The 23,908-nt window shown below is 46.6% G+C and overlaps 1 pseudogene; it reads right to left on the reverse strand.

The window, feature by feature from the left end:
- Positions 1 to 3,472: 3,472 nt before the first annotated feature.
- LOC112873078 lies at positions 3,473 to 11,111 on the reverse strand (annotated as a pseudogene).
- Between the last annotated feature and the right edge of the window lie 12,797 nt (positions 11,112 to 23,908).

Genomic DNA, 23,908 nt, shown 5'->3' on the forward strand with positions numbered 1-23,908 from the left:
TAACTAGCTTTATACCTGCCAAGGTTGGCTGCGACCAAGCGACGGGGAGAGAGGCACCGAAACCGTGACGATCTCGACTCGATCTCCGAACGATCGCAGAACCACAAGCCAGGACTAACCCACACAAAAGGACCGAAATCCTAGAGCACGAATTAGGGGGTCCCAGAGGAACCTTCGCGTATACCGGCGAATCGGTCTCTCACAAGTCGATGAAGAACTCGCAAGAAATTGGGATAAGAACACTCAGCTCTTGACTGGAACACCGTATGGTGGATTGCTTAATTCATGATCAACCGGTTGTTTTGGCATGGATACAGGGGTTATTTATTCTAGGAACATCTCTCCTAGTTGGGTGTCAAAGAGTAACAGTTTTCCACTAAATAAAACTTGAAGAAAGGTGTAAAAACAGTGGCTCCCGAGAGGTTTCGTGGGGCTTCAGTCTCCCTGACCAGTCTCCACTAAAATGGCCATAACTTTTTAATGGGAAGTCCAAATGACAAGCCGTTTGTTGGAAGTGAAAGTAGACTTCAATAGCTTTCCGTTCATATGCAGCACGCATCTTGAAACTTGTCCAGGTGGCGCGTGGGGCTTGTGGAAGTTGACTCTGTTTTCAGCCGCTGGGGTTGATGCTTCAACTTCTGTACACTTCATGTTGTTGTTGGTGTATCTTGTAGTCTTTGGTCCAGCAGCTTCTCCCACGTGTGTAAACCTTAATAAGACATATGTGCAACATGTAGGTAGTATAGAATCCTCATTTATATTGTAATCAATTTTAGCAAGGAGAGAATTCACCTCTTGTTGTAGTTTCTTTGCACGACTTCGTGTAATTGGTCCTTGTATTGGTGTAATAGCTGGGATGTCCTCATCATCCTCCCCCCCTTGAAAAGGAGTCGTCCTCGACTCTTCCATCCCATGGTATGGGGAGAGATCAGCAACGTTAAAAGTTGTGCTCACACCATACTCGCTTGGAAGATCAATCTTGTATGCATTATCATTGATTCGTTCGAGTACTTTGAAAGGGCCATCGGCTCGTGGCTGTAACTTGGATTTGCGTTGTGCTGGAAAACGATCTTTGCACAAATGCACCCAAACCAAGTCTCCTTGTTCAAACACCATCTTCTTACGTCCTTTGTTGGCATGCTTCTCATATGACTTGGTCATCTTTTCAATGTTGGCTCGAGCTTGATCATGTAGTTTCTTGACAAATTCAGCACGCTTGCTTGCATCAAAGTTCACACGCTCCTGCAAAGGCAAAGGCAAGAGATCGATGGGAGCAGTAGGTTTAAAGCCATATACAATCTCAAATGGACAAAATTTTGTGGTAGAGTGTACTGCCCTATTATATGCAAATTCCACATGAGGCAAACTTTCTTCCCAAAGCTTTAAGTTCTTCTGCAAAACAGCCCGCAACATTGTTGATAAGGTGCGGTTCACAACTTCAGTTTGTCCATCACTTTGTGGATGACATGTTGTGGAGAATAGTAATCTTGTCCCAAGTTTTCCCCACAATGTTTTCCAAAAGTAGCTCAAAAACTTGGCATCACGATCGGATACAATGGTTCGTGGTACACCATGTAAGCGCACAATTTCCCTGAAAAACAATTCAGCAATATGTGAAGCATCGTTGCTCTTGTGGCAAGGAATAAAGTGAGCCATTTTGCTGAAACGATCCACAACAACGAAAATTGAATCCCTTCCGCTCTTGGTTCGAGGTAACCCAAGAACAAAGTCCATAGAAATGTCTTCCCACGGGACTTTAGGAATAGGTAGAGGAGTGTATAAACCATGAGGGTTTAAGCGGGACTTAGCTTTGTGGCAGGTTACGCAGCGCAGTACGTATCTCTCCACATCTCTTCGCATCTTTGGCCAAAAGAAGTGGTCAGCCAGCACTTGCTCTGTTTTCTTGGCACCAAAGTGGCCCATCAATCCACCAGCATGAGCTTCCTGCAAAAGCAATAGATGAACAGAGCAATCTGGAATGCAAAGTTTGTTAGCTCGAAACAAAAACCCATCATGCACATGGAATTTTTCCCAACCTTTGCCATCTGCACATTTTAGAAAGGGTTCAGCAAAGTATGAATCAGTAGCATATAATTCTTTGATACTTTCCAATCCAAGAATGTTGGCATCAAGTTGAGATAACAAAACATGACGCCGGGACAAAGCATCAGCCACAACATTATCCTTTCCTTTCTTGTACTTGACAATGTAAGGAAAACACTCAATGAATTCACTCCATTTAGCATGTCTATGGTTCAGTTTTAGTTGTCCTTTAAGATGTTTCAATGATTCATGATCGGAATGTATCACAAATTCTTTGGGCAAAAGGTAGTGCTGCCAAGTTTCCAAACTCCGCACTAGAGCATAAAGTTCTTTATCATAAATTGAATAATTGAGAGTTGGACCACTTAGCTTTTCACTGAAGTATGCAATGGGTCTACCTTCTTGCATGAGCACGCCTCCAATCCCTACTCCACTAGCATCACATTCAATTTCAAAGGTCTTACCAAAATTTGGAAGTGCAAGGAGTGGGGCTGTTGTCAACTTCATTTTCAGCTCTTCGAAAGCCTTCTCTTGTGCTGCACCCCATTGGAATGGTACTTCCTTCTTTGTCAACTCATTGATTGGGGCAGCAATGGTACTGAAATCTTTCACAAACCGACGGTAGAAGCCGGCAAGTCCAAGGAAGCTTCGCACTTGACTCACATTTTGTGGAGGCAACCATTCTCGTATAGCTTTAATCTTTTCCTCATCCACCTCCACACCTAGAGCTGAAACAACAAAACCAAGAAAAACTACCTTGTCGGTGCAAAAGGTGCACTTAGTAAGGTTAGCATACAAGCATTCTTTCCTCAAAACAGCAAGCACATTTGTTATATGATCAACATGTTCTTCAAGAGACTTGCTGTAAATTAAGATATCATCAAAGTAAACAACAACAAATTTGCCGATGAAAGGTCTAAGCACATGATTCATCAAGCGCATAAAGGTACTAGGTGCATTTGTCAATCCAAAAGGCATGACTAACCATTCATACAAGCCAAATTTTGTTTTGAAAGTAGTTTTCCATTAATCTCCCTCTCTCATTCGAATTTGGTGATAACCACTACGCAAATCAATTTTTGTAAAAATAATTGCACCGCTAAGCTCATCAAGCATATCATCAAGTCTAGGTATGGGATGCCTATACCGAATGGTGATGTTGTTAATGGCGCGACAATCTACACACATTCTCCATGAGCCATCTTTCTTAGGAACCAAAAGAACAGGGACTGCACAAGGTGAAAGGCTTTCTCTTACATACCCTTTGTCGATGAGCTCTTGTACTTGTCGCTGAATTTCTTTTGTTTCTTCCGGGTTGGTGCGGTATGGTGCACGATTTGGAAGCGATGCACCCGGAACAAGGTCGATTTGGTGTTCTATTCCTCTCTTTGGGGGCAGTCCCGGTGGCACTTCCTCCGGAAACACATCTTCATACTCCTGCAAAACATCAAAAACAACACTAGGCAAAGTAGAGGGTAAGTCGTTAGTGACAAGAAAATTGTCCTTGCACATGAGTACATAGAACACGGCATTGGGTTCACTCAATTCTTTTAAATCCCCCTTCCTAGCCATCATCACTAAGCCCTGTTTTCCCGTTGTTTTGGAGTTTTGAGGCTGTGGAGGTTTATTTGGCTTTGGACACTCAAGCTCACTTGTTTTGTGTGGATCACTCAAGTGTTTCTCACTCTTTCGCTTCTTTCTTTTGAGATCATCATTCATTATATCCTCCAGAGTCAAAGGAAGCAAAGAGATGCGCTCTCCTTTGTATACAAAAATAACCTTGTTGGAACGTCCACAAATCTGAGCATCACGGTCATACAACCAAGGTCTTCCCAAAAGCAATTGACATGCTTGCATTGGCACCACATCGCAGTCCACTTGATCATGGTACTTGCCAATAGAGAACTGGACTGTCACCATGTTGCTTACACGCATAGAACCACAATCACTAAGCCATTGCATTTTATATGGTGAAGGATGGCGCCGCTGTTTTAAATTGAGTCTTTCAACCAATTCTTGACTTGCAATATTGTTGCAGCTGCCATTATCAACAATGATTCGACACAACTTGTATTTGATCATGCCTCGAGTATGAAAAAGATTGTGTCGCTGATTGTTGTCTTCTTTGGCAACACTCACACTAAGCACTCGACGAGAAACAAAGCAATTATTGTCATCAACATCAGATGAATCTCATTCTCATCATCACTTAATGTTTCTTCGGGATACTCATCATATTCCGGTTCACTTGATGATTCCCACTCATTATTTTCATTGACAATCATTGTCCTTCGGCTAGGACATTCAGCAGCAATATGTCCACGTCCTTGGCACTTGTTGTGGCAGAACCAACCTGAATTATACCGGCTCAAGTACGCGAGTCCACTCCAGAGGGCTCCAACGTGCTTCAAACGGTATAATCCCTTGGCCTGTCGGGTAACGTCCCGATAAACCACCGATACACAGGATCAATAAGGTTACCTCACACGAAGGTGAGTCCAGAGATACAATCACCATCACATTTTACATTACAGAGAATTACATTACAAGAGTTTCTAAAAGAATATGAAGTTTCAAATCTAGAGAAAAGAGTACAAACCATTAAAGCTATGGTTTTTGGCAGCGGAAAACATACGCGACGATTACAACACGTCGTCAAGACGGATGTCATGCTAAGCCCGGGCATGACATCACTCGGTATCATCAATGTTGGCCGAGGACGGATCCCATTCCACGGACCAATCTTCTGGAAGAGCACAGGGCCAAGACAGGGGAAGAGTAGGATCTTCAAAGGCTTTGCCTGAAAAACATAAAACTAGCAAGGCTGAGTATACTAATACTCAGCAAGGCTTACCCGGGGTTGGGTATACTTAGCCCATAATTAGACTTATGAAAGCTTATAATTGTTCTGGGTTTAGTTTCAGCTGAAAAGCAACAAAGAGTAGATCCTTAATTTCAAGTTTTAGCTTTCAGAATTCTAGTTAATTATCCATTCTAAGTAAGCACCTATATCTAAGCAAGCATGGTATAATCTTTGGTCAAGCATCATCTTTGATAACCATAATATTGCTCTTGTTACTCTATGTGATAAAGGGATTAAGCAGTCTCAATCTTCGTGAGAGGCGGACGATTCTGAATCGAATTTAACCTTGCAAGGTAAACCTAACTCACACGCTTGGAACACCACAGGGTCATTCCGAAGCAACCGTTTACCTTTCATTCCGACTCGTGGATCAGATCCACCACAAGCGACTGCAGGAACATACGCACACCCAATGTGTGCAGGACATACGTCTGTAGCGCGACTACAAAACCCGTATTCCTGGTTGCCCTTGCAACACGTATTTCCTCAGTCGAACATGAGTAACCAAAAGAAGCAAATCGAGTGGTGGGAGGTATGTCCACTTCTCGGGCCGATTGGCTACTAGGCTTACCGCTTACCATATTTCGCGGCATGTGGTTAGTACTTTCAAATGCTTAACCACCGCTAACACACCCCGCGGCCTTATCCAATTCAACAACACAGACGGGGTATCACCTCAACCATGATACCTCACAAAACTCCCGTCCGGCATCCTTATAGTGATAACAGGAATGTAATCATTACAACTCCTATATCGCGCGAGTGACAGGAAATCACCCGACTTTTACCGGCCCTATTAGCGGAGCATCTATCCGTTAAGGACTCAGGAGCATTACATTGGATTCCTAGAATTCATGCATCTAGGGTTTCACATCAATTCCTAGACTTAATGCAAGGTATAGTATGAATAGACATAGATTGCAGTGTAAATAAAGTAGTGGGATATGTCCGGGGCTTGCCTTTACTGGTGGGACTGAAGTCAGAAATGTCAATATCTTCCGAACTTTGGTTCGGGGCTTCAGTTAAACTCTTGGTGACGTTCATTTGGTCTTCAAGAACATCCACCGTAGACTTCTGGGAGATCTCGTAGGTACTGTTGCCGAAGTAGTCGTATCTACATGTAATGCAACATCACATTCAAAGCATGCACGTGAAGCCATTTCACCTCACAACAAGTTGCAAACCAGCACTCATATAATACACTATTTACGTAACAACCAAAAAGATCTGAAACTAAACTTAGATAGAGCTTTGGAAGGATAACTAATTAGAATCGGCTACTTGTTGAAGGTTACAACAGAGCCGATTGGAAACAACAGAGGTTTAGCCGATGGAAAGGTGCATCGATTTCCTAGGTGATCGATAAAAGCATCGATTACCCTGGCAGAAGGATGATTCCTAAAACAGTTGTCTTAACTGAGATGTGCTTAAGTGTTGTTCTAGGTAACTAGGTGTGGTTGCATCGACTCGATTACGTCAGCACAACTATTGAGTGACGTACAGTCGATGGGAGTGTGGTGGAGGATATATGACTGATAGATATAAATAGCCGATCTCTCAGTCGATGAATCGGCTGATAGAGGTGTGTGGAATGGAGATAGGAAAACTAAGATTGATCGGCCATGTTTGACCGACCTGGAAAAGCAACCAAAATCGGCTGGGGTTGGCCGATGGCAAGAACCCTAAGATCGTGGGTATCTTTCCGATACATCGACTCTGCGCAGTTGATGTAGGATAGAACAAAAGGATTGTATCGGCAGTAGCCGATACTAGAAAGGTAACAATCGTATCAGCTAATCAGCCGATGGTAGAAGTATCGACTGACAGCTGTTACGCAGAAACATCATAGACTTAAAGAAAATAGATGCTAAGTGGCTGGGCTGATAGCCTGACACTGAAACACAGCTGCCGAGATGTAGTGGCTAAGCAGCAGATACACATGGACTAGCAGGAATCCTTATACGAAAAAAAAAGGCCTTAAGGAGATTGCAACCAAGACGAGAACAATGTCTTGATGGCAGGGATATGAGCGTTCGTGTGATGGATTAACTACTTATCACATTTCTCCACCTGATACATACATCCTATAATCTATATTCAGCTACAATACATGCATATCACAAAAGACACAAATAAAGCATTCATTTCCCAATATTTGACCTAGATCACAAATCAAGATTTTCAACTCAAGAGCATAACATAAAACTTGTAAATGTTCACTGGTTTGAAATAAGGAAAGCTTTGAAATTTTATAAAGAAAACCCTAGAACTTTCTGAAACATAGCAATCAAGTCCCTGGTTCGGGAAAACAGATAACAAGAAGTTACTGACGATATTCCGGCAAAGGAATCGCCGGCATTAGAAAGGTTCAGCAGGTCAGGGCAAACCTTGGTTAAGGAGAAGAACAGACGGATAGTGATTTCCTGTGGCGAACAAGATTGGCGATGAGAGGTGCTCGACGGTGACGAAAAGTAGAAGTTGCTGGAGGTCGTGGATCATGGGACAAGACGATGGAGCCGAATGGGTTCGCTATACTGACTTTTCCCGCGAACCCTCAAGATCCTCCTGCTCACGGATTAAGCCTTCACTGCCCATGCGCGTGTGCCGCTGAGACACGGTCGGCACACCCGCGCAGTTGCTCCTTTCGAATTCGTCGTGCTATAACCGCCGCCTTCGTTTCGCCGCTTCTTCTTCCGACTCGCCGCCCCTCGCGCATCTTACAAGCGAGCGAGCTCGCGTCCTCGATACCGCCACTCTTGCGTCACCAGAGATCTTCGTAGCGTAGTTAGGGCCGATGTCACCATGTTCCCGCATCTTACGCAGAAACCTTCCATCGCAACTCCTCCTGCGCGTGCCGTTGCTCGGCACGTCGCACTCCAACACTATCTGCTCGTGCCCATGGGTTCGTTCTGCTCCGGCCGCTCAACACCTGCCCACACCGTCAACTCCCACACGCCACCACGCACATGCTTGCGCCACTCGCTCGGCACCGCCCACAAACCACTCCTGTGCCGCTGCCGCGCACGCCTGCTGCCTCACCTGCGCGCCTGGGCCACTCCGCGCGTCACTGCTCACTCCGAGCTACTCGCCTCCGCCCGGGTCTCGCACCTGCTGCGTTCGCACGCGTCCTGCACGCCATTGCTCGCTCGGGGCCGCTCGCATCCAGCATATCCGTGCCGTAACCACACGCTGCCACACCGGTTCTCTTCTGCTCACGTGCCGCCACGCCGCGAGCTTCGCCCCAGCGCCGCTTGGTTCGCGTGCCGCTCATGCATCAGTGTTACACCTCCCGCGCGAGCCGCGTCCACACCCGTGCCTGCGCGTTCCTGCTCGCGCGCACCTTCGGCCGTGCACATGCTACTCCTCCTCCGGCCGAGCCACTCACGCGCGTGCCGCTAACCGCGTCTCCAGCGCCCTCCGCGTTCGCGAGCCATCTTGCCTGCGTTAGCTTGTCCGGCCGCCTGTGCTTGGTCTGGACTGCACACCTGTCTGCACGCGCAGCAATTGCCGCCCACGCCTGAAGCATTCCCTGTGCCAATGCGCCGTCCGCGTTCTCCACTTGCGTTGCTGCCGTTCGCGCGCACCACACCCGAGCTGCTGCTGCCTTGGGCTTTGCCCGCGCCTGGGCGCGCGCTGCTCCCGCGCTGCCAGCGCCTAGGCCCAGCCAGCCGCCCGCACGGCCCCTGTGCTGCGCCCCGCGAGCCGCCGGTTCCCGCTCGGGGTCGCCCTTGGCCGCACCCTGCTCTGGCACCAACGCCGCTCGGCTTCCGCGCGCGCCACGCCAGCGCCCCGCCAGGGCCCCGTCAGCACGCGCCGCTCCCTCCGCTCGGCCGCTGCCGCCTCCACCCGCTCAGGCGCCGAACCGCATCGCCCGCGCCTGAGCCCGCCGCAACCCGCGCGCCCCTCCCGCGGCTGGCCGCCCAAGCCGCGCGCGCTCGCGCGCACCCGCGCCGAGCCGCGCCGCCGGCCGCGCAGCGCCCCGCGTGGGGCCGCCTGCGCTGGCGCCCGCAGCTGCTGGGGCCGGCCTCCACCTGAGCCGCGCCTCCATCTGCTGTGTGAGGAAGGAAACAGAGAGAGGGATGGAGGGGAAAGAGAGGGGGAGGAGATAAGCATAGGGCCAAAACAAGGATGCCGCCGGTGGAGATAAGAACAGGAGGGAAGTGTCAGGATAAGGAAACAGATGAGGAGAAGGAGGAACAGTTTTCCCCAAGGACCTATGCGCAAAAATAGAAAACTGCAGGGGCCTGGTTGTAAAACAAAATTTCCCGTCAAACCAAAGCCCAAATGAAGGAGTGCCCAAAATGAAAGTTGGAGAGTTTTTCAAACTCTACAACATTGCTTTAGGGCTCAGGTTTAAAAACTCAAAACTTATATTTTTACACGTGAATCTTTGTACAAAAGTCGGATTTAAACTGTTTTTGTCCTAGAAATGTAATTCATAAAATTTCAGGACTTAAATGCAAGCATTTATGACATGTCATAATGACGGGATAAACTCGTCATAATGGTTGGATAGACATGTCATGATGACTTGCACTTTTTACACTTTAGTCCTGAGTAAATTTGAAAGTTACTTTTGTAAATGAAACATTTGCATAAAAGGACTTGTACTTTTATAAAATCACATAAATACCCTTATTTTTTTACCATTTTACCCAAAATTTTTACACACTTCACCACACACATTTCAAATGAATCTTTTGGATAAACAAATATATATATTTTTACAAGGGATAAAATAAAGAAAACATGTTTACAAAACCACCTTTCACTTATTTTGAAATTACTTCCCATCCAAACATATTTTGCAAAAACAACCCTAGGTTTTTCTGTAATTACACAAATACCCTTTTTACTTGCACTTTAAATCTTCAAAAGTTCCACATAGACATACACAAGCTTTACACTTAACAAATACATATTTCACACTAACAAAATATATTCCTAGCATTACAAATACACGAACTGTCACACTTGTGGCACTTAATGTCTCGACTATGAGCAGTGGATGCAGCTGATGTTGCCCCTGTGTTCTGAGCTGGACGCTTGCTTTCAGTTCGTGGGGCTGGTGAAGCTGAAGATTGTGTTGCCTTCAAAGTAGGATTGGGTAAAGAATTTCTTGATGTTCCACTCTGGAAATGACCTCTGGAAAAAGATGTACCTGGCTGTAGTTGACGCCATGGTACAGCTGAAAATCCTTTACCATTCTTCTCTTGCTGAATTTTTCTTTCCGTACGCATAGCTTGATCAACAAGATCTTGCAAATTGTTGTATGGAAACATTTCAACAAAACCTGAAATTTCAGCATTGAGACCATGCAAAAATCTTGCCATCTTTGATTCAGCATCCTCTCTAATTCCCGAGCGAATTGGAAGCAATTCCATCTCCTTATAATAGTCATCAACGGACTTAGTTTCCTGTTTCAGATTTTGCAATTTATTGCGAAGATCACGCTGATAACTTGAAGGCACAAAACGTCTTCGCATGACTTGCTTCATTTCAGCCCAAGTATCAATGGGAGCATGCCCAAAACAAGCTGGTTCTCTTGAATTTGATTCCACCAAGTGAGAGCATAACCTGAAAATTCGACGGAGGCAAGATTGACTCGCTTCCGATCAGAGAGATCATGTACCCTGAAAATTTGATCACATTGTTGTGCCCATTCAAGGTATGCATCAGGGTCTTCACGTCCCGTAAACTTGGGGACACTCAACTTGATTCGAGCAAGGTTATCCAGATTATCCCTATTGCGATGATGATGATGTCTTCCATCATGGGCAGCACCACGACGATGATCATGGTGATGTTCAAACCTTCCATGATCTGCAAAAGGATTTTCATCCTCATCAAATGCATCATCAGAATTACGATGTACCTCATCATCATGTCCAAAGTGTACCTGACAACCACGACCACGTCCTCGTCCATGCCGATTGTCACGACCAGCATGCCTACCACCACCACGACCTCCATGACCAGCTCCAAAAAATTCATAAAAATTACTCCCAAAACTTGAATTCTCATCACCAAATTCTTCATTTTGCTGTTGTGGATCTCTTCCACCATTTGGAGGAAGATGTTCATTGAGCATCCTCTCCATGGCTTCCAAAAGTGAGTTTCCAAGTTGGCGTAATTCAGCTCGTGAAACTGGAGGCTCCTCTTCTTCATTGTTACCACCACGAACACTTGAGTTTGAGGCTGCCATGTTAGAGTATTGCAAGAGAAAATTTGAAACTGAAAAATATATATGGAAAATAAAAACCTCACCTCTTACTCACCAAATTCTTATGCGTTCTCAAAGACTGTGAGTGTGCTAGTGTGGTAGTAACCCAGCTGTGATTAAGCGATCGAAAGGATTACGAACAAGATGTCCGGTTACCGATTTTGGTGGAGTTATAGGTGGCTGAACAAGGAAGGCTTGTAGCACTGAAAATCAAGCGTCGTTACCCACCTAAAAGTTGTTGTCACAATCTGAAAATTTGCAATAATTGTAGCAACAAGCAACCCGTGTTCTACCTCATTTTTTTTGTAACTCCTTTTTTCTCAACTCTCCTTTTCTGATCTTTCACTTTTTTTTAGAACATCAACAAAGGGTGCTAAAAGATATGCAACAAAACGTAACGATGATGGTGAACAACAACAAAAAGGCGTAAACAACACAAGATCAGCAGTACTACACAAAGGTTTTGGTTGATTTTTGTGGCTGTTTTAAGTGGACTATGGGTGTGGAACAAAGAACACAATATGGATAACAAAATTTATGATGAACAAAGGATGATATGGGGATAGAACCTACCGTGGCAACCTGAAATCTGATACCAAATGATAGGGACTGACCCCGAGGGTGGCCCGATCTTCACGGCAGTAGATAGAATCCTGAAGTGGTAGAAAGCCAATGGATCGGCTCTTGGTGCAATCGGATCTTTTTTGGATCGGCTTTTATATGAATGAAAGAGATAACTAGCTTTATACCTGCCAAGGTTGGCTGCGACCAAGCGACGGGGAGAGAGGCACCGAAACCGTGACGATCTCGACTCGATCTCCGAACGATCGCAGAACCACAAGCCAGGACTAACCCACACAAAAGGACCGAAATCCTAGAGCACGAATTAGGGGGTCCCAGAGGAACCTTCGCGTATACCGGCGAATCGGTCTCTCACAAGTCGATGAAGAACTCGCAAGAAATTGGGATAAGAACACTCAGCTCTTGACTGGAACACCGTATGGTGGATTGCTTAATTCATGATCAACCGGTTGTTTTGGCATGGATACAGGGGTTATTTATTCTAGGAACATCTCTCCTAGTTGGGTGTCAAAGAGTAACAGTTTTCCACTAAATAAAACTTGAAGAAAGGTGTAAAAACAGTGGCTCCCGAGAGGTTTCGTGGGGCTTCAGTCTCCCTGACCAGTCTCCACTAAAATGGCCATAACTTTTTAATGGGAAGTCCAAATGACAAGCCGTTTGTTGGAAGTGAAAGTAGACTTCAATAGCTTTCCGTTCATATGCAGCACGCATCATGAAACTTGTCCAGGTGGCGCGTGGGGCTCGTGGAAGTTGACTCTGTTTTCAGCCGCTGGGGTTGATGCTTCAACTTCTGTACACTTCATGTTGTTGTTGGTGTATCTTGTAGTCTTTGGTCCAGCAGCTTCTCCCACGTGTGTAAACCTTAATAAGACATATGTGCAACATTTAAGTAGTATAGAATCCTCATTTATATTGTAATCAATTTTAGCAAGGAGAGAATTCACCTCTTGTTGTAGTTTCTTTGCACGACTTCGTGTAATTGGTCCTTGTATTGGTGTAATAGCTGGGATGTCCTCATCATTCTGTGAAGCCTTCCTTAGAATCGAATCCCATTGGGATCTTTTCCGCTTCCTTTTCCGAGTAAAACCATAACCCACCTCCAAAACTCCATCTGTTGCAGGGGGCGCCGGCATCCAACTTAGACAACAAGCTGGCGACAAGTACCTTTCGTACAAATTCCCCTCCAACATTCCCGGATGGAAAAATCATTGGTTCTACATTAAAAATCATGCCCCCCAACTCCTAGAAAAGTCAAATAAACCACCTGTTGTAAGGCCGGAGTGGAATATCGAACTTCCCAGGGGGGACATGGATCAAGTCGATGAGCTGCTAGACACCATAGTAGCTCATAAGGAAATGGAAGTGACCGGCGCATCCGTAATGTTTCCTTCTTCAAGCGTGTCACACCCTAAAATATTTAATTTTAGGATGTGACTATCTTTTACAATGTGTTCATCTATCAATAGGATTTTTTCGAGAATTTTAAAGATTTTTCTGGCAATTATTCTATTTATCCTAGAGCTAGATCCATTTATTTTATTATTTTAAAAGCTCTAAAATTCTTTTTCATGAAGTATAAATATTCTATTTGGACTCCTCGTGTCCTAAAATTACCTCCCGAGTTTTCCTCGGAAAATTTTGGGATTCTCCCGGATATATTTTTCTTGGTTTGAAATATTTATCTTGACTTTTCTAGATTTATTTTAAACTTGAAAATATGTTCTGGAAAATATTTCTATTTTGATTTTCATCGCAGTCGGACTGAGCCGTATCTTGGTTGTATATCCTTTTAACCTTATCCTCTTCGAATCATTAAGAAGTTCCGTCGAGCTTCCGATCCTCTAACCGTTTCCCCCGATCAAGTCATGCTTGAAAACGACGCCTCGTGGCTCGTCTTCGGTATTTTTCCGATGATGTTTGATCACCATCAGCTCCAATGACTCGGCCTGATCCTTGCCTTGTCTTTTCGCGCTCCCGAATAAATGGTTCACGTTCAACCAGCTCTGTCAGCTCGTTTTCACGTTCGGCACTTACCTGAACCTGTTTCAGCCCATAACCAAACTCGTTCGACCATTCTCGTTTCCTCTCTCCGTTACCTCTTCTATCCTCTCTTTGCTCGTTAAATTGTGGGACCCGCTGGTCGGTCCAATCTCATCTCCCGTGGGCAATCCAGACTTAAGAATGAGTCCCAGTCCGATGCACCGTCGCGTCCTTATCCTCGTTCGAGTTGCAGCCCAGCACGATATCTCCAAGCCTATTTAAACGCGTCTTGCACCACCTGTTCCCAGTAGCCGGCCCTAATTTTCTCCCCTGCATCGGCTCCTATGTGCCCTATAAATTCTTGCGTAACCCTAGCCTCTGCATCGCATCCCTGCTGCCCACGTAGCCGGCCTTAGATTTCCCTCGCGCTCCTGCTCTCCCTCTTCCTTCACATCCACGAACAGATGCTGCCGCCGTCGCTGTGCCCTGCCTGTGCCCTTCCTGTGTGCCACCCTCCTGCCCCGGGACCTCCTGCCACCACCGCATCTCCCTGCTGCCCCACGCATCCTCCTCCTCCGCTCGTCTCTGCATCACCATCGCCCAGCCCTGCGTGCCCCTGCTGCGCCGCCCCGCCCTGAGCCTGGGTGTCGCCGCCCTCCCCCTGTGCGCCCACGGCCACGTGCCTGAGCTCGTGCACCACAGGATGCCGCCGTCCCTGCCGTGCCGCTTTTCCCCTACTTGTGCGCACCAGCCAGCGCCGCCCTCGCCCCTGCGCCGCGGCCCCCTGCAGGCCGCCCTACGCCGCACCCCCCCCCCCCGTGCGCCGCGCCCCCCCAGCAGGCCGCCCCTGCCTCTACGCCACAAACAGGAGCAAGACTGCCAAGAACAGAGCCGCTTTCGCAATTTTCTCCGCAAAATTCGATCACCTCGATGCGTCCCCGCGGTAAGTAAGGTATGGAATGGAATCCCCTCGTCGTCCTCTTTCATTTGCCCCGCTTCCCGCAATCTCCCGTGCCCAAAATCGATGGGAATTTGAGCTACAGTACCTGTGGCGCCATTGGTGCTGTGCTGTGAAGGTTTTGCGATTAGGTCCCTGGAAGATCTGGTAACTTTTAGATGAATTCCTGTGTCTTGCAAATTTTGCAGAAAACCCCCTAGATCTATTACATCTTCTCAATCCAGCCCCACCATAGAATTTTTCAGATCTAACCCTAAACTTTTCTTTATTCGCAAGCACTATTTCTGAGTCTAGTAATTCTTTTCTGCTAACCCCTGAAAGCTATAGTTAATTACGTATAGGTCCTTGCAGCACTGTTTCATGCGTAGTTTCCGCGTTTTAGATCCGTTTCGATCCGTTCTTTTTGAGTTAGTCTTCTAAAACCCTAAGCTATCATTTAGTAGTGTTGTTGTACCGTAATTCCTATTTTTAAAATTAGATATCAATTTAATTTGAATAATATCCTCTCATCTAGTTTTCCGAAATAAAATCCAATTAAGTCTTTACTCTGGTTTTCATAATTAATGTTAATTTACTTAATATCAACTTAAACGTGTTTGTAATTTAATTTGTTTAGTTCAACTCGAATCATAAAGTTATGCGTTTAGATGTTATCACAAGTTTTCTTTTCTAATTAATTATTTAATTAGTGTAATTTATACATAGAGAATTGTATATAAAATTTGACTAAGTTATATTTCGTCTTTATAAATGCAAATATAATACGAGTTAATTATAATTAGAGATATTTCTCTTCTATATCTTTTACATCAGTTTTATAAATTAAAATAAATGAAAGCATATAGTTCTTTTATTTCTTTTATAATATAAATCTCGCGATAGCTATATCTTTTCAACCCTAGCTCCGTTTTCCGCGTTTCATTCGTTCTCGTGACCATAGCAACGAGCTCTATCCTTTTGTACACGCTTTTAAAGCTTTCCTTTTTGTTTGGTGTATCTGTTCTTAGTCGTTCTTGTTTATTTGCTTGGTTGTATGCTTGGGCCCGATGCTTGTGTGACGTTAGAAGGACCACAATCGAAGAGTTTTGAAGATTTAGAGTTTCAAGAACAAGAGTTGAAGACTCGAGTAGCTATTCTCTAAAAGAAAGGCAAGTGTTTTCTTGATCATTCTTTTGTCCTAGTAATCACAATAAATATAACTTTTTCTTTATATGCATGCATGTGTCCTAATATTGATGGATCCTAATCAAGGATATGCCTAGTCTTTATGATCATTCCTTATCAACCTGGGTTTTACATTTACATTGGGTAGCTATTGCTTAGTTGCTATAATTGGTTCCGGTTTGAGAATAATATATAACCATGATGATGCTACACCTGTTTTATCCATGTTCATGCTCTTTGTGTTGTTAATCACAAGATTATATGTTTAATCGGAACATGGAGAACCACCTAGGAAAACAGTGCAACCACAATACTATATGGCTCTGGTCTTGGCTAATTAATTAGAGACTCTAGTTTATGATAATCTTACCGAAAGGGCAACAGGGGTTGCATCATCGGGGTATAGCTTGGTCCTCATGAGGGTATGATATGGTCCTGGTTAAGGCGTCTGCCTCATTAGGGAGAGTTATGACCGCTTTGACTTGAAACCTTAGCGGATTATCATAAGTTAGGGAATCTTTGTAAAGGCCTCGTAGTGAATCTCTTGCCACTCACTTCGGAAGTGTTTAAGAGGCTAGCTACCTCGGGCAAATCGGGTGACACGAATTGTTGGTAAAGTGTACAACCTCTGCAGAGTGAAAACTAATATATCAGCCGTGCTCACGGTTAAGAGCGGTTTGGACCCTCACATGATAATTGAACTTGAAGATGAATTAAATCATGGACCATGGTTATGGTTATGGTTATCATGGACCATATTTATGGTTATGGTTATTGTGGACCATTTTTATGGTTGTGGTTATGCTTATGCTATATCTCTTCTATTTCTTTTAAAGTGGGTTTTGGTATGAACTTATGTCTCAGTAATCAGGTGCTAATAACCAATTAAAATTGCTTATCGCAGTAAGCCAGTCAGCCTTTCCTTGATTTTGGTCTTCATATCATATAATTTCCAACACTTGCTGAGTACCAACCATAAGTGTACTCACGCTTGTTATAATTGCTGCTCAGAGGAGAAAATGATGTGAAGTCTTTTGAAGATGATGCTGAGTTCTAGGCTTGTGCAACCCCCGGTCGATTGCCTGTGAAGTTTGGAGTCTTCATTTCCAGGATAAGCTGTATAACTCTGATAATCTTTATAGTCTTTTAATTCTCTTTTCATGATACTGATGCTGATTTTTCACTGATGAAGTCACTATATGTATGGAAATTGATCCTGGCATACATATAGTTATGCATTTGGTTTGTCCTTTAAAAACCGGGTGTGACAAAGTGCCGAGTCCAGCCAATCCAGCAACGCCATATACTTGGATTCGAGTACATGGGCGCTGAAGATCCATCTCGCATGTGCGCAGAGGAGCTGACGGATGAAGCCGCACTCATCCGAGTCAAGCGAGTGCTGTTGGACGTGAATGCCGTCCCCTACGTCCTAGGATTGTTTTCCATGCGGAATCCTCCAAAACCGGTGAGTATTTGACTACTTTTAAGAGCAAACTCTGTTGTTCTGCCACTGCTAACTGAAAATCTTTTACAGGGACGCACAGAGTTGTACCAAAGATACCCTCCACAACCCGACATTCCTCGACCGGACCACCTCCTCCCCAGCGCTGCAGCCGAAGCAAAGATGGCTCGAGTAGCCGAGGCTCTGCCCGGCAGCGAGTCCACTGAAGGCGAGAGCCCCCTGGCAGAAAGGAAAGCCGAGGGGGAGGCGAGAAGGGACAACTCCCCCGGACCATCCGTGGAGTTGATCGAAACTCTGCCCTCGGTCCCGCAGGGTCGTCGGGTAGTGCGCAAACGGAAAGCGCAAGAAGTCGAGTCCTCCAGGTATGAATATGCTGCCTTGTTGTCATACATCAGTATTGTTGCACACTGACATTATCCATTTGCAGTCCACCCGCTTCTCCACCCGAGCCTGAGCGCCAAGAGATGGGAACGGATCCAGCAGCTTCTGCGACAGGATCGGTTACCATTGCCGTGGCGGGCACCGCGCCACCAGCTGATGTTACCCCGCCGCCAGCAACGAGTACCATGGTTGGGACACCACGGGCTATGAGGGTGAAGAAAGCTGTCATGAAGAGGTCTTCGCTGTAAGTGTACATGTTTTTGAATAATGAACATTCTATCCCTTTCGATTGGTGTAACGATATAACTGATTCTGCTTCATTAGGTCTGCAAGCGCCATGAGGCACAAGCCAAAAACAGCCACAGCTACCCCAGCCCCCGAGCCATCAGCCCTAGAGGAGCCCATGCCCAAGGAGCCAGCCCCCAAGGTAGACACGATGCTGCCCGACCTGCCACCCCCCGAGCCCCAACGAGCTGAAGCCGGAGCTGGTGGTGAGGAACAAGTCGAGGCCCCGGATGCCACTCCTACAGATGGCGCAGGTAAGTGTCTGACCGCCCATGGCTAGCTGCTTAGACCCCAGGCATTATGTACTGAATGCATCTTGACTTGCAGGTGCCCAGCAACCACCTTCTGAAGAAGCCGCAGGGACCCCAAGGAGTCCTGGAGATCTGCTGATGGCGGTACCAGAATATCATCACCACAGATCTGGTGGATGATCCAATGCTGACGGACAACAACATAAAAACCTTCAAGAAGTCCTACAAGGAGTTGTACGTTTTTGCATGGTAAGACGTGATTACTCTTCTGCTTGTATACGTTGTCGAGTTGCTTGTCTTAATCTCCCCCTTTATGCAGAACGTGATCACGCACTCACAAAAGAAGTCCGAGAAGTTGAAAGCAGTCGTGAGTGGTCACCAGGAGCTTGCTACCAAGGAAAAATGCATATCCGAAGAGCGGACGAAGAACTGCTATCTTCAGAGAGAACTTGACATGCTAAAGCAAGAGCGGACTCGAGAGACGTGGCTCCTCAAGAACGATCTAGCAATCTCGAGAAGGCCAACTCCGAGCTCCAGGAACAACTCAAGGGACAAAAGAAGGCGCACCAGGAGCAACTCAAAGAACAGAAGAAGGTGCACCAAGGCAAGCCCTTTCTTCCCTCGAGTACTTTCCCTTAACAATTTATCTTGGATTCTGAAAATATCTTCACCGCAGAGCTTAGGAAAATCTTAACATATAAAGAAGAGCTGCTTACTGATATGAAGAATATGCTGTATCGCCGTACAGATAACATCGAGAGGCTGCAGAAGGTAATCGCTGACACTGAACAACAGTTCGCCGACTGCCTTCAGCAGATCAAGACGCTGGGCGAGGAGAAGAACCAGCGGCAAAAGGAGTTGGAGGACCTCAGGGGAGCCGCCAAGAAGCTTGTGGACATGGTGGATCCACCAGAAGAAAGTGAAGCAGGCGAGCGGCCCTTGCTGGAGTGACTTCTCGGAGCGCCGCAGAAGTCACTGACACTGAACAACAGTTCACCGACTGCCTTCAGCAGATCAAGACGCTGGGCGAGGAGAAGGAACAGTGGCAAAAGGAGTTGGAAGACCTCAGGGGAGCCACCAAGAACTTGTGGACATGGCGGATCCACCAGAAGAAAGTGAAGCAGGCGACCGGCCCTTGCTGGAGTGACTTCTCGGAGCGCCGCAGAAAGTCATCAAGTTCCTTACTGAAGCCCCGGTCACATGTGTCAGCCACGCTCTCGCCTTTGTAAAATCATTTTGGCCGGAAGCTCAACTAGAAATGTTCGCGCAGGGAGTGGCTGCGGAGTGCACTGAAGAACAATTCAACGAGTACCTCCAAGAAGCCCAACCTATAGCAGAACAAGTAGTAAAAAGTGTACTGCAGGATTAAGATGTAAAAAACAAGTACTCATTTTCCTTGTATATATATTTTTATTTGATGTCTCTACTTGTATGTGCCTCAACTGACTTGTCATCCAGATTTAAAGGCTAAGTAGTAGACACTACCCCGGGTGCAGCAACCCTGAGAATAGCCAAAGTAGCTCTGAGTAGGAACTCATCCAACAAGTTAGACATAGCCCGATCGAACGTGTCTAACCAGTTAGGAAAGAACGCGAGCATCGTCGCGAAGCTGCCGTGCTTATGGCAAGAAAAATGAAACTACCCCGAGTGCAACGACTCTGGGTGTAGTCGAAATCATTCCTCATGTGAGTGCATCCAACAAGTTGGGTATAAACCAATCGAACGGATCGAGCTTGTTGGGAAAGAACGCGAGCATCGTCGCGTGACTGCCATGCTTATGGCAAGAAGTCGAAATTACCCCGAGTGCGACGACTCTGGGTATAGTCAAAATAGCTCCTCATGAAAGCCCATCCATCAAGTTAGGTATGAACCAATCGAATGGATCGAACTTGTTGGGAAAGATGCGATCATCATCGCAGGTGACCATCAAAGGTCACGGCGAAAGTCAATTCATATAAAGCATTAACGTGGCCGAAGCCTCCGTCAAAACTTATAACACGAAGTTGATAAATCATGAATGTGGCCGTAGCCTCTTGTGGTAGAACCAACCTGAATTATACCGGCTCAAGTACGCGAGTCCACTCCAGAGGGCTCCAACATACTTCAAACGGTATAATCCCTTGGCCTGTCGGGTAGCATCCCGATAAACCACCGATACAGGACGAATAAGGTTACCTCGCACGAAGGTGAGTCCAGAGATACAGTCGCCATCATATTTTACATCACAGGGAATTACATTACAAGAGTTTCCAAAAGTAGTTCGAAGTTCCAAATTTAGAAAAATCATTACAAACTGTTAAAGTTATGGTTTTTGGCAGCGGAAAACATACGCAAGGGTTTACAACACGTCGTCAAGATGGATGTCATGCTAAGCCCGGGCACGACATCACTCGATATCATCAATGTTGGCCGGGGATGGATCCCACTCCGCGGACCAACCATCTGGAAGAGCACAGGGCCAAGATAGGGTCTTCAAAGATATTACCTGAAAAACATATAACTAGCAACGCTGAGTATACTAATACTCAGCAAGGCTTACCCGTTTCATGGTATACTTAGCCATGTAACTAGACTTATGAAGGCTTATAATGGTTCTGGGTTTAATTTCAGCTGAAAAGCAACAAAGAGTATGAGCTAACTTTCATATTTTAGCTTCAGATTCTAGTTTCATTAACCATTCTAGGTAAGCACCTATGCTAGACAAGCAGGGTAGAGATTATCATCCATCAAGATTATTCCAACATTAGTTGTTGTTCTTACTCTATGTGGCAGAAGGAATAAGCAGTCTCAATCTCCGCGAGAAACGGACGATTCCTGAATCGAATTTCAACCTTGCAAGGGTAAACCTAACTCACATGCTTGGAACATCCAAAGATCGTTCCAAAGCAACCATTTGCCTTTCATTCCGGATCGTGGAGCAGGCCACCACAAGCGACTGCAGGACCGTACGCACACCAATTGTGCAGGACATACGTCTGTAGCGCGACTACATGAACCCGTATTACTGTCTGCCTTGCAGAACGTACTCCCGCACGTCGGTGCGTGAGAAAAACCAAATTACGAGTGGTGGGAGGTATGTCCACTTGCCGGGCCGATTGGTTACTAGGCTTACCGCTTTACCATATTTCGCAGTATGTGGCTAGTACTTTCAAACGCTTAGCCACCACTACCACACACTGCGACCTTATCAACTTTTATCAACACAGATGGGGTAAACTTCCAGGTCATGTTGCTGCACATGACCCCGTCCATGATCCTTATAGTGATTGCAAGATAGTAAACACTCAATTCCTATATCGCGCGAGTGATAGGGAATCACTCGACTTTTATCGGTCCTATTAAGCAGAGCGTCTATGCGATAAGGACTTGGGTTCATTACATTGGATTCCTAGGATTCATGCATCTAGGGTTTCATGTCAACTCCTGAACTTAATGCAGGATAGGATATATAAGTATAAAAATGGTAGTAAATTGAAATACTGGGTTATGCACCGGGGCTTGCCTTTACTGGTGGGGCTGGAGTCAGGGATGTTAGTATTATTATTGTAACACCCTAAGGTAATTTCCTTAAATTTTAATGAATTTATTTGGGCTTAAATAAATTTTTCAGGCTTTCCCTTAATTTTGTGGCATTTAAAGCAATTTATAACACAAGAAAATAAAAATTAATTATAAGGTCAACTTGCTTGTGCATTCATGCTGGTGCATTGTTTTATTGGTGTTGGGTTTGAATTCAAATTTATTTGAATTCAAATGGAGTTGTTTGAGTGGTTTGAGTGTAGAAAAGAAAAGAAAAGAAGAGAAGAGAGCAGCAGCCCAGCCCAACAGCCCACTCCTTCCCTCCTCTCTCTCCTTTCCCTGCCGGGCCCCCTCTTTCCCTTCCCGCATGGGTCACCCGAGGCCCAGCACCCTCTCCTTTTCCTCTCCCCGCGTGGGCCAAGCCGGCCCATCTCCTTTTCCCCAGCCCGAGCCGAGCCGTGCTCGCCCTCCCTCCTCTTTCTCTCTCACTGACCGCGGGCCCCGCGCGTCAGCGCTTTCTTCTCCCCCTCCTTCTTCTTCCCTGGGCACAACAGCCCGAGATCCCCGGCGAGCTCCCCTCCTCGGGCCCGCGCGTCAATGGGACCGCCACCACCCTACAAAGAGCCGCCCCAACCATCTGCACCCTAACCCTAGCTCCTGCGTTGCCAAGGATCTCCAGCGCCGCCGCCCCTTTTCCTCCGCCGCACCACCTCCTCTGCGCCACCGTGGGCACGCCGTTTCCCCGTGCCACGGCCCACGAGAACTTGCGCATCAGCACCGCCTCACCACCCCGGAGCTCCTGAGCCCTTCACCCGCGACCTTGGCCCGTTCCTCAGCCCGAATTATCCCCCGGAGCACCGCCACGGGTAAGACCACCTCCACCGAAATTTCTTGCCGCCGGTGAACCTCACGCCCCCTTGATCCCTCTGCCACCTCCACAGGAGTCCTCGGAGTCGAGCTACACCAGCCAAGGACCCCGGCCACCCCTGCAGCACCTTCCTCCGCGAGCGCCGCCCGCCCCCGCCGCACGGTCATCGTCGACGACCACCCTCCGTCGCGTCTCCGGCCCCCACGACGCCTAGGTGAGCAACACATCAACCCCCTGGTCGTATTGCGCTAGACCCCGTGGTCTTTGGCAGGCCGTAGCCTCTGGAACGCCGCTCGCCGGCGACATCCACCGCCCCTCACCGTCGCACGCGAAGCCCGAGCCTCTCTAGGCCCAGCCGTAGCCCTAGGTCGTCTCCCCGTGCCCCGGTGGTCCTCCCTGGCTAGAAGTCGTGAAAATTCGGTCCTCGGAGCGGCGGGAACGCCGAGCTCCGGCGAGTCCCGAGCCGCGCCACCGCGGATTGGAGCCGCCGGCGTCACAGCGCCGCCCCTCCTTTCCTTTGTTTTCCCTGAGCCGTTCGATGCAGATCCAGTGGCCCAAATCCATCCCTCACGCGAGTCAAACGGGAGGCGTACCGGTCAGCGCTGGTAGTTTTGCTAAAGAGCCCTCGGGTTTTTGGGAAATCAACCCGCCGTCCAGCTTTAGTTAAAAAGTATTTACAGGCAGACCCTTTCCTTCACGTTTCACCCCCTGAGCTTCCTGGATTTTGAACCCGCAGTCCATGTCTAGGGTTTTCACGTGCTAGCCCCTGTGTCTAGGCTTTAATTACGTTTAGGTCCCCGGGTTTTGTCCAGAAGCCCCTGGTTGCTCTGTTTTTCTTACAAATAGGTCCCTGGATCTTGTTTTAAGCGTAGTTTTCGCGTTTTAGCTCCGTTTTAGGTGTTCTTTATATCCACGCGATCGTTGTAACGCGTAGAATAGTTCTAGTCCAGTTTTATGTGCTGTTCTATTGTATTGGTGTACTGTTTCTTATATTTTTCTATTGTTTGCATGTGTGTGCATTTGTGGCCCATGTCTTGCTGTTACGATCGTGAGTAGACGTTGAGCCACCGGAGCAGTACCAGGAGCCTTCTTCCGAGCAGTTCGAGCAGCAGCCGGGAGAGTACGAGGAAGGCAAGTATAACATGAACCTCCTATCACTTTTAAATACAATTTCATACTGCATTTTAATACTGTATACCTATAAGGACTTCCTAGCCACCTTTATATCCTTACATATATCCTTTGGGTTGCATTTTGGTTAGTTGTGCTAGGTTGCTGCGCTATAACAAATCTTGGTTCTTTTAATTAAATTTGATTAATGGTCTTATG

Source organism: Panicum hallii, chromosome 9 (genome assembly GCF_002211085.1).
Source record: "Panicum hallii strain FIL2 chromosome 9, PHallii_v3.1, whole genome shotgun sequence".
NCBI lineage: Eukaryota > Viridiplantae > Streptophyta > Magnoliopsida > Poales > Poaceae > Panicum > Panicum hallii.